This window comes from Dama dama, chromosome 11 (genome assembly GCF_033118175.1).
Source record: "Dama dama isolate Ldn47 chromosome 11, ASM3311817v1, whole genome shotgun sequence".
NCBI lineage: Eukaryota > Metazoa > Chordata > Mammalia > Artiodactyla > Cervidae > Dama > Dama dama.
In genome coordinates this window covers 18,005,396-18,020,698 of record NC_083691.1, presented here as the reverse complement: position 1 = coordinate 18,020,698, position 15,303 = coordinate 18,005,396, and the positions used below count along the sequence as shown (strand labels likewise).

The following is a 15,303-nucleotide window of genomic DNA, read 5'->3' as shown; positions in this document are numbered from 1 at the left end:
CACAGCCAAAGGAGGAGGTTGGGTGACGGATGCAGAACAACAAGCAAATTCATGAATTATCTGTATTTACTCCAGATTACAACACAAGAGAAGACTCTACACATGGACATCACCAGATGGCCAACACCGAAATCAGATTGATTATATTCTTTGCAGTCAAAGATGGAGAAGCTCTATACAGTCAGCAAAAACAAGACCAGGAGCTGACTGTGGCTCAGATCATGAACTCCTTATTACCAAATTCAGACTTAAACTGAAGAGAGTAGGGATAACCACTAGACCATTCAAGTATGACCTAAATCAAATCCCTTATGACTATACAGTGGAAGTGAGAAATAGATTTAAGGGACTAGATCTGATAGAGAGCCTGATAAACTATGGATGGAGGTTCCTGACATTGTACAGGAGACAGGGATCAAGACCATCCCCATGGAAAAGAAATGCAAAAAGGCAAAATGGTTGTCTGAGGAGGCCTTACAAATAGCTGTGAAAAGAAGAGAATCAAAAAGCAAAGGAGAAAAGGAAAGATATTCCCATTTGAATGCAGAGTTCCAAAGAATAGCCAGGAGAGATAAAAAAGCCTTCCTCAGTGATCAGTGCAAAGAAACAGAGGAAAACAACAGAATGGGAAAGACTAGAGATCTCTTCAAGAAAATTAGAGATACCAAGGGAACATTTCATGCAAAAATGGGCTCAATAAAGGACTGAAATGGTATGGACCTAACAGAAGCAGAAGATATTAAGAAGAGGTGGCAAGAATACACAGAAGAACTACACAAAAAAGATCTTCACGACCCAGATAATCATGATGGTGTGATCACTCACCTAGAGCCAGACATCCTGGAATGTGAAGTCAAGTGGGCCTTAAAGAAGCATCACTACACACAAAGCTAGTGGATGTGATGGAATTCCAGTTGAGCTGTTTCAAATCCTGAAAGATGATGCTGTGAAAGTGCTGCACTCAATATGCCAGCAAATTTGGAAAACTCAGCAGTGGCCACAGGACTGGAAAAGGTCCGTTTTCATTCCAATCCCTAAGAAAAGCAATGCCAAAGAATGCTCAAACTACTGCACAATTGCACTCATCTCACACGCTAGTAAAGTAATGCTCAAAATTCTCCAAGCCAGGCTTCAGCAATACGTGAACCATGAACTTCCAGATGTTCAAGCTGGTTTTAGAAAAGGCAGAGGAACCAGAGATCAAATTGCCAATATCCACTGGATCATCAAAAAAGAAAAAGAGTTCTAGAAAAACATCTATTTCTTCTTTATTGATTACGCCAAAGCCTTTGACTGTGTGGATCACAATAAACTGTGGAAAATTCTGAAAGAGATGGGAATACAAGACCACCTGACCTGCCTCTTGAGAAGCCTATATGCAAGTCAGGTAGCAACAATTAGAACTGGACATGGAACAACAGACTGGTTCCAAATAGGAAAAGGAGTATGTCAAGGCTGTATATTGTCACCCTGCTTATTTAACTTATATGCAGAGTACATCATGAGAAACGCTGGGCTGGAAGAAACACAAGCTGGAATCAAGATTGCAGGGAGAAATATCAATAACCTCAGATATGCAGATGGCACCACCCTTATGGCAGAAAGTGAAGAGGAACTAAAGAGCCTCTTGATGAAAGAGCAGAGTGAAAAAGTTGGCTTAAAGTGTAACATTCAGAAAACTAGAATCATGGCATCTGGTCCCATCACCTCATGGGAAATAGATGGGGAGACAGTGGAAACAGTGTCAGACTTTATATTTTTGGGGTTCCAAAATCACTGCAGATGGTGACTGCAGCCATGAAATTAAAAGACACTCCTTGGAAGGAAAGTTATGACCAACCTAGATAGCATATTAAAAAGCAGAGACATTACTTTGCCAACAAAGGTCCGTCTGGTCAAGGCTATGGTTTTTCCAGTGGTCATGTATGGATGTGAGAGTTGGACTGTGAAGAAAGCTGAGTGCCGAAAAATTGATGCTTTTGAACTGTGGTGTTGGAGAAGACTCTTGAGAGTCCCTTGGACAGCAAGGAGATCGAACCAGTCCATCCTGAAGGAGATAAGTCCTGGTTGTTCACTGGAAGGACTGATGCTGAAGCTGAAACTCCAATACTTTGGCCACCTCATGGGAAGAACTGACTCATTGGAAAAGACCCTGATGCCGGGAGGGATTGGGGGCAGGAAGAGAAGGGGACGACAGAGGATGAGATGGCTGGATGGCATCACCGACTCGGTGGGCATGAGTTTGAGTAGACTCCAGGAGTTTGTGATGGACAGAGAGGCCTGGCATGCTGCGATTCATGGAGTCGCAAAGAGTCGGACACGACTGAGCGACTGAAGTGAATTGAATAAACTAAGTCCTTTAGCTATGGGACCTCCATTCCCACAGACCCCCATTACTGGCCCAACTTGTGGCTGACACAGGGATAGAGTCCCAAAGTCCCCACATTGCACGGGAGAGACACAAACGTGTCAAGATGCTTACATACTAAAGGCCACATTTAAGGCATGAGGACCACGTACATCTCAGGTGTGGGTATAAACAGAATCACTTAGAAAGGCAGTCATTGCTATATATGTGCTAAACTGAAGCAATCTATAGTTCTTGATACAAATAAATTACCTTTTACACAAAGCAAGGACATTTTGTGGAATTTGATTAATTTTAGAAAATCTACAGTACGCCAAAAACCATAACACTAAGACTGAAGGTGTTTTGGATAAACTATAAGGTCCTACTGTATGACACAGGGAACTATATTCAATATCCCTTGATAAATCATTATAGGAAAGAATATACAAAAGAATGTGTATATATATACATATATATGTATATATGTGTGTATGTGTATGTGTGCATGTGCATGAGTGTGTGTGTTCAGTTGCTCAGTTGTATCCAACTCTTTGTGGCCCCATGGCCCGTACTCACCAGGCTCCTCTGTCCATTGGGTTTTCCAGACAAGAATAGTGGAGTGAGTTTCCATTTCCTTCTCCCTGGGATCTTCCTGACCCGGGGATCGAAACTGCATCTCTTGCATCTCCTGCATCAGCAGACAGATTCTTTACCACTAGCACCCCCTGGGAAGCCCTATATATATATAACTGAATCACTTTTCTGGACAGAGAAATTAACATTGTAAACCAATTATCCGTCAATAAAAAAACAGACTGAAGGTGTTTTGTAGACAAGGTTAAGTGTTTTCTATCCAAGCCTTCAGATTAGGAATTACTCATCGGTTCCTCCACACCCACACTAACTGATGTCCCCACCTTTTACATTAGGCACCACACAGCTAGTAAGATGCATCCAAAGGAGTCAAACAAAGCCCCATCGTCTGTCATTGACAACCAATTTTAATATTTTCGAGTTATTTCTAGCCTTTTTTTTCCTACTGCTAGATAAAGAGATATATTTTACAAAATAATTTTGTAAGCTTCATTTTTCACTGATATTTTGTATCTCTCTTTCCCTATTTCACCTAATAAGTTTACTTAGAAGGACAATAACAAGAAAAGAGAAATGAAGGCTGCAGATTAAATAAGCCACATGCGTGTCACTTAAGTCATGTCTGACTCTTTGTGACCCTCTGAACTATAGCTTGGCAGGCTCCTCTGTCCATGGGATTCTCCAGGCAAGAATACTGGAGTGGGTTGCCATGCCTCCTCTAGGGGATCTTCCCAATTCAGGGATCGAACCCACATCTCCTGCCTCTCCTGCATTGCAGTCAGATATTTTTACCACTGAGCCACCGGGGAAGCCCTAAATAAGCCACATGCTCACTGAACTCTCCTGCACTCTGTAAAAACTAGAAAATCTGTTGTCAGGTTCATTTATAAATGTATGTGAAACAGTAAGAGAGTAGGTCACATCTGCTTCTCTGGCTTTATACTGGATGCCCAGTATTTCCCTGAAAGTGATTTTATTTCAAGGACACATCAGGCCATATATAGATAAAATGTATTAAAACTTGTATCAACTTTCATCAAGAACAGATAAATAGACAATGGAATGATTCAAGACAGATCCAATATAAGGAAACCACCCAGATGACTGTCATCTGACTCTCTGAATCAGTTTGCTAAGGAAGAAGCTGACTAACAGTGAAGAACTATGGAATTTTATGCCAACAATCATGTGCCCCTGACATTTTATTCCACTAGGAATTTGGACCCATAAGCCACAACTTAGTAAATATTTTTAGTATATCATGGTGGTGCTTTTGGTGCAACTTCCTCTGTGGATGGCTAAACAATTTGAGCTTCATGCTGCCATGGTGAGTGCATGGAAGTGTCTTTTACATCCAGAGTCATAGCATTTGAATGTGTTTATGTTTGCCTGGTCATCTCTATTTTCATCAGTATTTAAAATGGAAAACCTAGCTATCCCCCTACAGCTCTGTACAGTCCACCACCAACTCTATCCCCAACCTGCCACTACCTTGGGATTCACGGCACATTGTTGGTAAAATAGCCTCTGTTTCCTCAAACTCTTTCCTCCACCTTTTGTGCTAATGAAAACCCAGGCCTTGACTTCCCTTGCAGACTTCACAAATGGTAGCTGGTTTCCCTTGCTCATCACTGGGCCTGGAGGTAGGATGGGTACTTTCCCTCCTCATTGGCATATGTAAACAATCACCCCTGTTTTCTTCCTAAAATACCAGAGTTTAGAAGCTCATGTCATCCTACCTTGCTGCCACCATCAACAGACTTCCCTGGTCACTCCCCACTAGAAAAGATTAAAGCCTGGTTATTGTCATTCTCCAACACAAGACCATTGATGATGTCAATATCCTTGGAGAAGAGCCTGCCAACCCTCTGGCCTCCCGGTTGCCTGCCCAGCTGTCCTCCCATGATCCAGCCTCCATTCTACTCAGATCCCCTGTAGGTGTGCATTAGATCTTGTTATCATCAACAGTCTCCATTTCCTGCCTTTCACTCCCAACCACCTCCCACTCTCTGTCTCACTCCCTTTAGTAGACAGACCCCATCAACGCTTTGACACCACAACGCATACTTCGATCCAGTGATCTTAACTCACGTCCTTACTCCTCCAGGTGGCGCTCGTGGTAAAGAATCCACCTGCAATGCAGGAGATGCAAGAGACACCGGTTTGACTCCTGGGTAGGGAAGATCCCCTGGAGGAGGAAATGGCAACCCACTCCAATATTCTTACCTGGAGAATCCCACGGATAGAGGAGCCTGGCAGGCTACAGTGCATGTGGTTGCAGAGAGTCGGACACAACTGAGCATGCACATGCAACCTAACTCCTCCCTTAACCTGCATAGACTCTCTGCTCTGTAATTAGTTTGTAGTAATGCTTACTACTGCGGCTTCAGCCCTGTTGACTGCTACAGGCTTCTGTCCTTAAAGCACAGAGATTCTAATGAAATCTATGTTGTGTGATCCAGCAAAGAATAAAAATGCAAAAATATGTTCTCAAATAAAAATTTTATTTTATATATGTGTATACCAAATACTTTGGGACTTCCCTGATGACTCTGTTGGTAAAGAATCTGCCTGCAATTCAGGAGACCCAGGTTTGATCCCTGGGTGAGGAAGATCCCCAGGGGGAGAAGGGCACAGCAACCCACTCCAGTATTCTTGCCTGGAGAATCCCTTGGACAGAGGAGCTTGGCAGGTTATAGTCCATGGGGTTGCAAAGAATTGGACACGACTGAGTGACTAAGCATATACCAAATACTTTATATACATACACTAAGTTTTTTAGAATACTCTTAGATTTACAGAAAATGTGGTAAAGATAGTATAGCATTTCCATGCACTCCACATGCTTCCCAATGGTTATCATCTCACATTAGCCACAATAATAAACCAATGTTAAATAAAGTCCACACTTTATTTAGATTTCCTTGGCCTTTCTGTTTCATATCTCTTTTTTAGAAGTCAGGGAATTCTGAGTGGTAAGTTAAGGGAGATCGCTTCTTCAAATGTTTCTGTATTTTTCAAATACTTTATAATGAACACATATTCTTTTTTTAGTCAAAGAAAAACATTTTTTTTAAAGCAAGGTGGTATGTGAAACATCTTAAGATTTCTGTGGAAAATCTGATGTACAATGAAATTGAAGCCATGTGAAAAGACTGGACTGCTGAAGTCATTATCTCAATATGCTGATCCTGTTAAAACAGATGAAAGTGTGATTAAAATTACAGCCTTGATGGGAAGAGTGGTAAGGAATTGAAAGCTAACTCATGTTCTTCCCTCTCCATAATATCACATGGCAAGTAGGAAAGCCAGAGCCTTGAGGTGATTTGAGTGATTCTGAGCCACCAGGGAAGCCCAATTTGAGTGATTCTGAAGCAAGAAACCCTTAGGGTGCCTTTGCCAGAAAGATCTAGGCGAGCTGCATAAACCCCAAAAAGACCAATGGAGAGAGTGATCCATTTGAAACAAAACTGAGGAGAAAGAATTTCAGTTCTATTTTTACAACTGTCATATCATCACAAGATGAGGCTTTGAGTCCACAAATATGAAAGGAGTTAACGGCATTTGGCAGAAGTGAGAAAATATTTATTATCACAATAGATAAAATTTACTAAATGTAACCACTATGTAAATGGAGAAGAATGGGCTACAGTGGACTTAAAAAGCAACTTTAAACAGCAAGGTCCTACTGTAGAGCACAGAGAACTTTACCAGTATCCTATGATAAACCATAATGGAAAAGAATATTTAAAAGAATGTATATACATGTATAACTGGATCACTTTGCTATAGAGCACAAACTAACACAACATTGTAAATCAACTATGCTCCAATAAAAAAGGGAATTACAAAAATTTTTTTTAAAATCACTTTATTTTTCCTGAGGACAGCTCCTGTAAATGCTCCCTGTCTACTTGTTTCCTGGACAACATTTCTAATTGGTCTTATAATTCTCATAATCTTTTCTCCTCAGTCTTGGAGCATTGAATATCACCTAATCACATTTGGTCATTACAAATCCTTATTTTAGTAATGAAATGCCTAATCTGGACTGTTACTAAAATCCCTGAATATAAGGTTTCTCCCTTCCCCAGTTTAGTCTTGGCATAGAGGGGAGGCATACGTGCATGCTAAATCTCTTCAGTCAAGTTCGACTCTTTGAAGCAACGCTATGGACTATAGCCCGCCAGGCTCCTCTGTCCATGAGATTCTCTAGGCAGGATACTGGAGTGGGTTGCTAGAGTGGGAATTCCTAATAATGTACTTTCACAACCTTGAGAAATTCCATAGAAATAGCACCTGGAAAAACAGCATATATCAAGAAACTGTGTTCATGATTATTTTTCATGTTTTTCCTAGAATAATAGCCTTGTTGTAGACCCTAAGGCCAGACCCAGAAGGGAGTATGACTGGGATCATGAAAGCATGGACCTTGGAACACCAGGTCAGGTTGGCATTAGATATGAACACTGCCTATGCACTTGCTGATTGTTTCTGAGACTATCCCAGAAGGAAATGGCCTGGGGTAAAAACAAGGAGATCTGGACTATGTCAATGTATTGTCTTGGGAAAGATAGATCAAAGAAAGTTTTGTAGTCTGCAATTAGGACTAAAAGCTGGAATCAGAGTGGACTCTGCACCTCAGTCCAATAGAGGCTGCAGGTCCCCTGACCCGTTGCACTAGATTTCGTGTTCTGTTTTCATTCTCTTTGCTTGCTCCTGTACCTTTAGGGCGACAGGTTGCCATGTCCTCCTTCATGGGATCTTCCCAACCCAGGGATTGAACCCATGTCTCCTGCATTGGCAGGTTTTTTTTTTTTTTTTTTTCTTTTCTTTTTTTTTTTTTTTTACCACTAGCGCCACCTGGGAAGCCCATGGAAGGGGGACCCTAGTGCATAAACCCATTCTCCCTCCAGGGTTCCTCCACTTTCCTGCCATCCTTGCACTCCACCCTCCTCCTCCACTCAAATGTTCACTAAAGGAAAGCCTGTTTCTAGTAGCTTCTTTCCAGGCTGTCAACTGGACTGATTTGAAAATGTTCCTAAAAGGACGATTTGTACACTGAGTACCTTCAGGATTTTTACCTGGCAGGAAGAGGCAGGGAGGGGGTTTGGGCAGCATGGGCAGTTGTCTTGTCAGTGTCTGAGAAGGAATGTCCCACTTCTAGATTGTGGTTTGCAAAGATCTTGACTGACAAGCCCCGATCTGTGGTGGTGTGGTGCTTGGGACAGCCTAAGCTGGAGAACCACCACATCCTGTCCCACCTCACCCTCTCACCTACCATTGTATTCCAGTTGTCCCCAAGATTGGTGCCTTGGTTGTACTGGTTCAGTGCCACTCCCCGTGGTTCATACCTGGAGGGCAGGAGTCGGCCTAAAGCCAGCCCCCTGGGCTTGCTGTGGAGCAGCTGGTTCACCAACCAGGGGGTGCTGCTGGAGTGACAGATTACAGGGTGAAGGGGTTGGGGGTGGCAGTGGTGAGGGAGGCTGGAAGGTGAGGTCATGGGGGCAGTTCTTCTCAAAAAGATGTTCCATAGGGGGAGTGCTCAGGGACTCGAGATCCCTGTGTCCCCGAGGCATCATTTCCCAGCCCACACACCTCACGGAGACCTGTTAGTGTCCACCTGCTGATAGATAATCCACATTTTGCCTTTGGTTCCACAAACTCATCCAGAAAGCCTGTTAAAATCCCCAGGGAAGAGCCAATCTGTGCTCAAGAGTAGCTCAGAATGTCAAAAAACTCAAAGGCAAGGCTTAATGTATAGACAACGTTCTTAGAAGCACAGCAACCTGGATTTTCCCGATACTGGGAATGCTGGAAACAAATTTAGCCATTGAGAGATGAGAGTGGAGCCTTTCGTGCATGGTATCTTGGATGGTGTCAGGAAGTCTAGAGTCTCATCTCATTTTTAATATTGTTGCTCAGGGATTCTTAACTATTTTTTGCGTTATAGTTCTTTTTGGCAGACAGGTAAGACCTATGATTCTCTTCTCACAATATATTTAGATTAATAAAATAAATATGATTACAAAAGACACCAAATACTTTGCCAACAAATGTACATAGAGTCAAAGTTATGGTTTTTCCAGTAGTCATGTATGGATGTGAGAGTTAGACTATAAAGAAAGCTGACTGCCGAAGAATTGATGCTTTTGAACCGTGGTGTTGGAGAAGACTCTTGTGAGTCCCTTGGACTGCAAGATCAAACCAGTCAATCCTGAAGGAAATCAGCCCTGAATATTCATTGGAAGGACTGATGCTGAAGCTGAAGCTCCAATACTTTGGCTACGTGATGCCAAGAGCCAACTCATCAGAAAAGACCCTGATGCTGGGAAAGACTGAAGGCAGAGAAGGGGACGACAGAGGATGAGATGGTTCGATGGCATCACGGATTGGATGGACATGCGTTTGAGTAAGCTCCGGGAGATGGTGAAGGACAGGGAAACCTGGCATGCTACAGTCCATGGGGTTGCAAAAGAGTCGGACACAACTGAGTGACTGAACAACAACAACAAAAGACACCATAATATTGAAATGCACTCATTAAAATATATTAAAAAAAGAACAACACAACAACAATAACAACAAAAGAAAGCCGGTCAAATGCCTTACTGATTTTTCAGATGGTTCATTATAGTGAAAGCCCCAGCTCCCATACTGGGGCCATAGATCCCTATGAAACCACAGATTCTAGTTCCCCTGTTGCTCTCACTAACAGTCCTACTAAAAGGCCGCCTGCTCTCCTGTGCAGGTCCTCAAAAGATTGTTTGACATTGAAAAAGGACATTAACATTTGAAATCACTTATTTGGACACACTGGGACAAAATCGAAGCTTGAGAACAGTGTTTCATTGGGATCAGCTACAGAGATATTTAAAAAATCTCCAGCAAGAGTCAAGTTTTGATTTTTTAAAAAATGAACTAAGGATGATTCTGATGTGCCAAGTTTGGGCATTATTGAAAATCATCTCCTAATGAATCAATCTGACAACTTATGGAGAAAGCCAACAAAGAGCCAACATCCAGTCCGACATCAGGTGTGGATACCTGGGACCATGAGACGGCACCCAAAAGTGTGTGTTAGAGTCTTAAATTGTGCTTTTTCTTCCTTGAAGGCTTGCCTAGGCCACTCACTCCTCTAAACCAGGTGAGGGAAACTGGTGTGGAATAAAGATGGAGTGAACTTATAGTAGGGGAGAGACAGGCTAAACATGCTTTAACACGTACTTTCTAGTACCTCCTGTGCCCCAGGACTGTAGACTAAGAAGTTAATACAGAAGATGGATGATGAACTCTTTTTGAGGTCACACAGAAAGCTACACAAGAGAGGACCGCCTCCTTAAGGACAAAAAAGAATTCCTCTGTCGGACTCTGCTGGACAAGAGGTGGAGAGAGAACAGCACTCTGGAAACAGTGGAGATGAGACCTAGTGTGGCCTCATGTTCCAGGAACTGAACTGGCCAGCCTGGGATGAGGGCAGGGGAGAGTGGTGGACAGTAGGATGGCAAGATGTCTGGCAGGGGCCAGCTCCAGGGAAGCCTCATGTGTTAAGTTCTATTCGGGAATTTGGTCTATGGAAACTGAAGGCTGCAGAGAAGTTTAATCCAAGTGACATGATCCCCAGTCTCCTGGGGAAACAGTGGGGCGCCAGCAGAGGCAGGGGAGAGTAATTGGGGGCTTTTGATACAGTCTTGCTGGGGAGCTTCTGAAGCCTTTAAGCAGATCAGCGGTGCTGAAAGTGGCTATGGTCAGGCAGTGGGCTGACTGGGTGACATCAGGGAGGGGCAGAGGAGGGAGTGTGTATCTTCCCAATTCCTGTCCAGGTCCCCCGCCAGCGTCAGTACACCAGGGATCACACCAGAGAATCACACCAGAGAATCACACCAGGTCAGAGGCTGACGATTCCAGCGCTGAGCTTTAAACTCTGGAAACAATCAACCAATTTGATGGAGGCGAAATGCGAGAGAAATTAGGAGAATCAAAGTCACAGAAGCCCAGGGAAGGGAACATTCCAGGAGGCAGTGGTCAAGGAAACTGTGAGTGGAAAAGCTGTCAATCTCGTTTGGCCGCAGGCAGTTCAGAGGTCCCTTGTGGGGAGGCCGGGGCGAGGCTGGGCTGCGGTACTGTAGAGGGGGGAAATGAGAAAGCCAGCAGGCGGTGGCTCTGGGCGTCAGGATTACAGACCCCGCAGCGGCTCTGGGTTTGGGAGGGATTTCAGCCGGCCTCCACCGGCAATATGTTTTGAAGTTAAAGATTGCGGTTTATTTCTCTGCATAAGCTTTGATGATAATGGTGAGCAGGGATAATAAACTCACCAGAATATGAAGAATGACGGTGACGATGCGTTATATACTGTCTGGGGAGCTTGCCAAAATACATCGAAATATCGAGGTTGGAGGGAAGGTGCAGAGGGCCGCTAGCCTCTCCTGCGCCCGCAGCCCCGCCTCCTTCGGGCTCCCGGGTCGGCCGGCAGGGGGCGTGGCCACCCGTCAACCCGCCCCGCAGCCCAGCGTCACGTGATCTGTCAGTTCTGGGCGATAACTTGAAAATGGCTGCCGGGTGTGGTGCGGGGAACGCGCCGAAAGCCCCTGTCACCCCCTTTCTAGTCTTCTGACAGCACCTGCGGCAAAGCGGCTCCTTTCCGCCTCAGCGGTGGGCGCTGTTTTGGGGCCAGGTTGTGAGACGGTCAGTGTGGTGGTCCGCGGGGAGGGGCGGGGTGTGTGTGTGTGTGTGTGTGTGTGTGTGTGTGTAGGGGCGGGGTGTGTGTGTGTGTGTGTAGGGGCGGGGTGTGTGTGTGTGTGTGTGTAGGGGCGGGGTGTGTGTGTGTGTGTGTGTGTGTGTGTGTAGGGGCGGGGTGTGTGTGTGTGTGTGTGTGTGTGTAGGGGCGGGGTGTGTGTGTGTGTGTAGGGGCGGGGTGTGTGTGTGTGTGTGTAGGGGCGGGGTGTGTGTGTGTGTGTGTGTGTGTAGGGGCGGGGTGTGTGTGTGTGTGTGTGTGTGTAGGGGCGGGGTGTGTGTGTGTGTGTGTGTGTGTGTGTGTGTGTGTGTGTGTGTGCGTGCGTGCGCGCGCGCTTGTAGGGGGTTGTCGTCGAGCGGGGAGAGTCGGCGGCGGCCGGGCGGGGAGGGAGCGAAGGCCTGCTGAGGAAGGGTGAGGCCGGGTGTGGGGAAGGAAGCGTGGGCGGGTGAGGAGGGGGCGACGCAGGGCGCGCGGCTGGGTTCGGGAAGGTAGGGGGCGGGCGACGACCCGGGGCCTGGCTCTTGGGGCGGGTCCGCGCCTGCCGGGGGCCCTAGGACGGTCTCGGACTTGCTGTCCCAGGTGGTCAGCCTCTTTTGGGGCTGCGATGGGGGATGTGTGTGACACCGGTGGGTTGTTTTTTTTTTTTTGGTTCGTTTGTTTTTTACGGGGCAGCCGCAGGCACACCCACCACCACCTCCAGAACCACCTTGGCCGGTGGCACGAAGGCAGGCGTCCCAGGTTCCTTTCCCTGGGCTTTCCAAGGGCGTGGTGGTTGGGTTTTCTCGCTTTTTGTTTTCTCACCAGGCTCCATTACTCCATTGTCCACTGCAGCCCGTTATTTCAGCTAAGTATCAGCGAGCCATTGATTACGATGCTTCCATGATTTCTTTACAGCGAAGCGACTTCTTTGTCAGCCACTGACGTTCGGTTAGTTTTCTTTCAGATTGTTTTGACATATAGAAAGGTTTAAACCTATTATTATTTAAACCTCTTTTTAAAAAACTATGGAGCCGTCTTTGGTAGCCGCTAGGGGCACCGGTTAAAAATGTGGCTTTCTCAGCCTTACCCTCAGAATTCCCATTCAGCAGACCTGGGGTGTGGCTCAGGATTCCCACCCCCCCATCTCCACCTTCCGACGGGTAATTTTAATGCGTTTTGTTACTCCCTCAACTTGGACAACAGTGAGGTTGAGACGTCTAAATTTTTTTTAAAGCGCCTGAGGAGATCTGATGCAGAGCCAAGGTTGAGAAGTGCGGTGGCAAGGTTGTGTTCTTTGTTCTCTAGCTTTACCAGCATGGAAACCTTCATCAGAATTATTTTGCGGTGCTTGTTAAAATGTCAGTTTCTGGGCCCCAGATCTACCAGGGGAAAAGCCGAAGGAATATGTATATTGGCAAGCTTCCCCAGCAACTTTGCATACAAGTTTGAGAACCTTTGTTTTACACTCTGAGTGATTTCCAGATTTGTTTTTCCTAATCCTGGGTGGATTCTCCAACTGAGGTTTTTTGGAGCACCTCACATTCAGCCTGGTCTTGTTTACCTAGCGAGGGTGGTGGGGAAGGCGGGGGCAGTAACCAAGCAGAGGAAAGTCCTGAAACTTTCTCCTGACTTTGCTTTATTTTTTAATGGGACCGCCATCTTCCCATCACCGGTGTTTGGTATCTAGTCATCTTTGACCTGGTCTTTCATTTCAGATCACATAATTTTTAAAATTTCTACATCCAGAATCTTTGTTCTAGATATTTCAGTAGGTCGAAGGGTCCAGTATGGGGGATTTTATCCTGATCAAGTTCCTGTCTCTCATTTCTTCTCCATCCCTAGCGCCTTTCCCCTCTCCCATAGGCTGTTTTGGTGGTTCCCTGACTGACTGTCTCCAGGGTTCTGATTCTGGAAGGCACACAGTACTGGGGGAAGCTTTTCCTGGGATCATGTGCGTGTCCATCCTCTTCTTCCCTGCTTTTGCTCAAGTTCTTTGTCACCTTCTCTGTTAGTGTGTTAGGGCTGTTTAGAAGGCAGGGAACAATGATTTACTCTTTTACCTTAGGGAAAAGGTAGTTTATAGGACTGACTGAGAATCAGCAAGAAATTGGGATCTAAAGCAGCTCCCACCTTCTGTAGCTCTCTCAGGGGCCTCATTTGTTTTCTCTGGAGAAGTCTTTTTCTCCATTCATATCTGTTGAGTCCTCTCTCTGCTGCCTGGCTGCCTCAAAACTGTAACATTTTGTTCTTGGCCTGTAATGACTGGGTATCTGGTTTCTAATTTCCAGGTTTAGAGAGAGGAATCTGATTGGCTAAGCTTATCTTTTTGAACAGTCACATGTCCTCATATGCTCATTCCTGGATATGGCTGATGGTAGTAGAGAAAGGAAGGAGCGAGCAGGCCCTAAGCTGGTCTGGGAGGAGGGTGGGTGGTCAGGGAGACCTCCCTGGGGGAAGGGACTTTGAAATTGAGACCTCTAGGCTGTCTCTGGGCGGTGGGGGTGGTGGGATGAGTTGGGCAAACGAGTTTGTCTGGATGAGGGGAAGATCCTGGTCTTCTAAAGGTGAAGGGGAGAATGGTTTGAAGCTGACAGGTAATCTCTGAGTGACAAGAGCTGAGGATGCTCTCATATGGAGAATGGGTGTGTGTGTGTGTGTGTGTGTGCTCTCGTGAAGAATGGGGGTGTGTGTGTCTGTTTTGAGATAGGTGAGAATAGCGTGTATTTTAGATGGGTGAGACTAGAACCTGTTTTAAGGATTCATTTAAGAGGGAAAGCAGAGCTGAAAGAAACCTCTGAGGGAGGGATGGGGCCCTTCCAAGAACATCATCTGATTTATGGGCACACTTGCAATCAAACTCTTGATTTGTTAGAAGTCTGGCTGATGGGAGTCATTTTATAATTGTCAGCTGTGGCAGATGGTTTTGTCCTGTTCAGTTAATAAAATGTGATGTGACTTGATCAAATTCAGTTCAGACAACATTTATCAGTTCTTTTAATATGCACAAGAAACTGTTTTAGGTACTTCTGAATTTGTGAAGGTGAGACTTGTGAAGTTGCTTCCATTAAGAAATTTAACAGTAAAGAAGCGACGGGTGGATGAATGCAGAGATTGCCAGATTTCAGGCATGTGATGTTCAACGATATGTAAGGTGTGCCCTAATATCCGCCCCCCTCCCCAATACACAAAGCAGAGCAGTATCTAATGTAGCGCTCCCCAACCTTTTTGGCACCAGGGACCAGTTTCATGGAAGACAGATTTTCCACAGACCTAGGGGTGGGGAACGGGTTTCGGGATGACTCTCACAGGGAGCCCACAACCTAGATCCCTCGTGAGCATGGTTCGCAATAGGGTTCATGCTCCTGTGAGGATCTGATGCTGCCCCTGATCCGACAGGAGGTGGAGCTCAAATGGTAATACCAGTGCTGGGGAGTGGCCTCAAGTACAGATGAAGCTTCCTTTGCTCACCTCCTGCTGTGCGGCCTGGTTCCCAACAGGCCCCAGTATGGGGGTGAGGGACCCCTGACCTAATGAACCCTCATGTACCCATCCCCCAAGTCCAGCCAACAGTTATCAATATTTTACCAATTTTATTTTGGCTGTTTCTTACCCCAGTACCCCTTTTCTCCTCCAGTACTTTAAAGAG

General features: G+C 45.4%; 1 protein-coding gene across 11 annotated transcripts in view; it reads left to right on the top strand.

The window, feature by feature from the left end:
* The first annotated feature begins 10,961 nt into the window (after positions 1–10,961).
* Positions 10,962–15,303, top strand: part of KIDINS220 (kinase D interacting substrate 220) — a 90,174-nt gene continuing 85,832 nt past the window's right edge. For 3 of the 11 annotated variants that reach the window (XM_061154782.1, XM_061154774.1, XM_061154784.1), the window contains exons 1-3: positions 11,473–11,629; positions 12,510–12,605; positions 14,678–14,803. The gene's annotated coding sequence lies outside the window, so the exon portion shown is untranslated. Of the gene's footprint in view, positions 10,981–11,472; positions 11,630–12,026; positions 12,090–12,509; positions 12,606–14,176; positions 14,804–15,303 lie in introns of those variants that run through there. The other 8 variants (XM_061154783.1, XM_061154781.1, XM_061154776.1 and 5 more) reach the window with 7 other exon arrangements.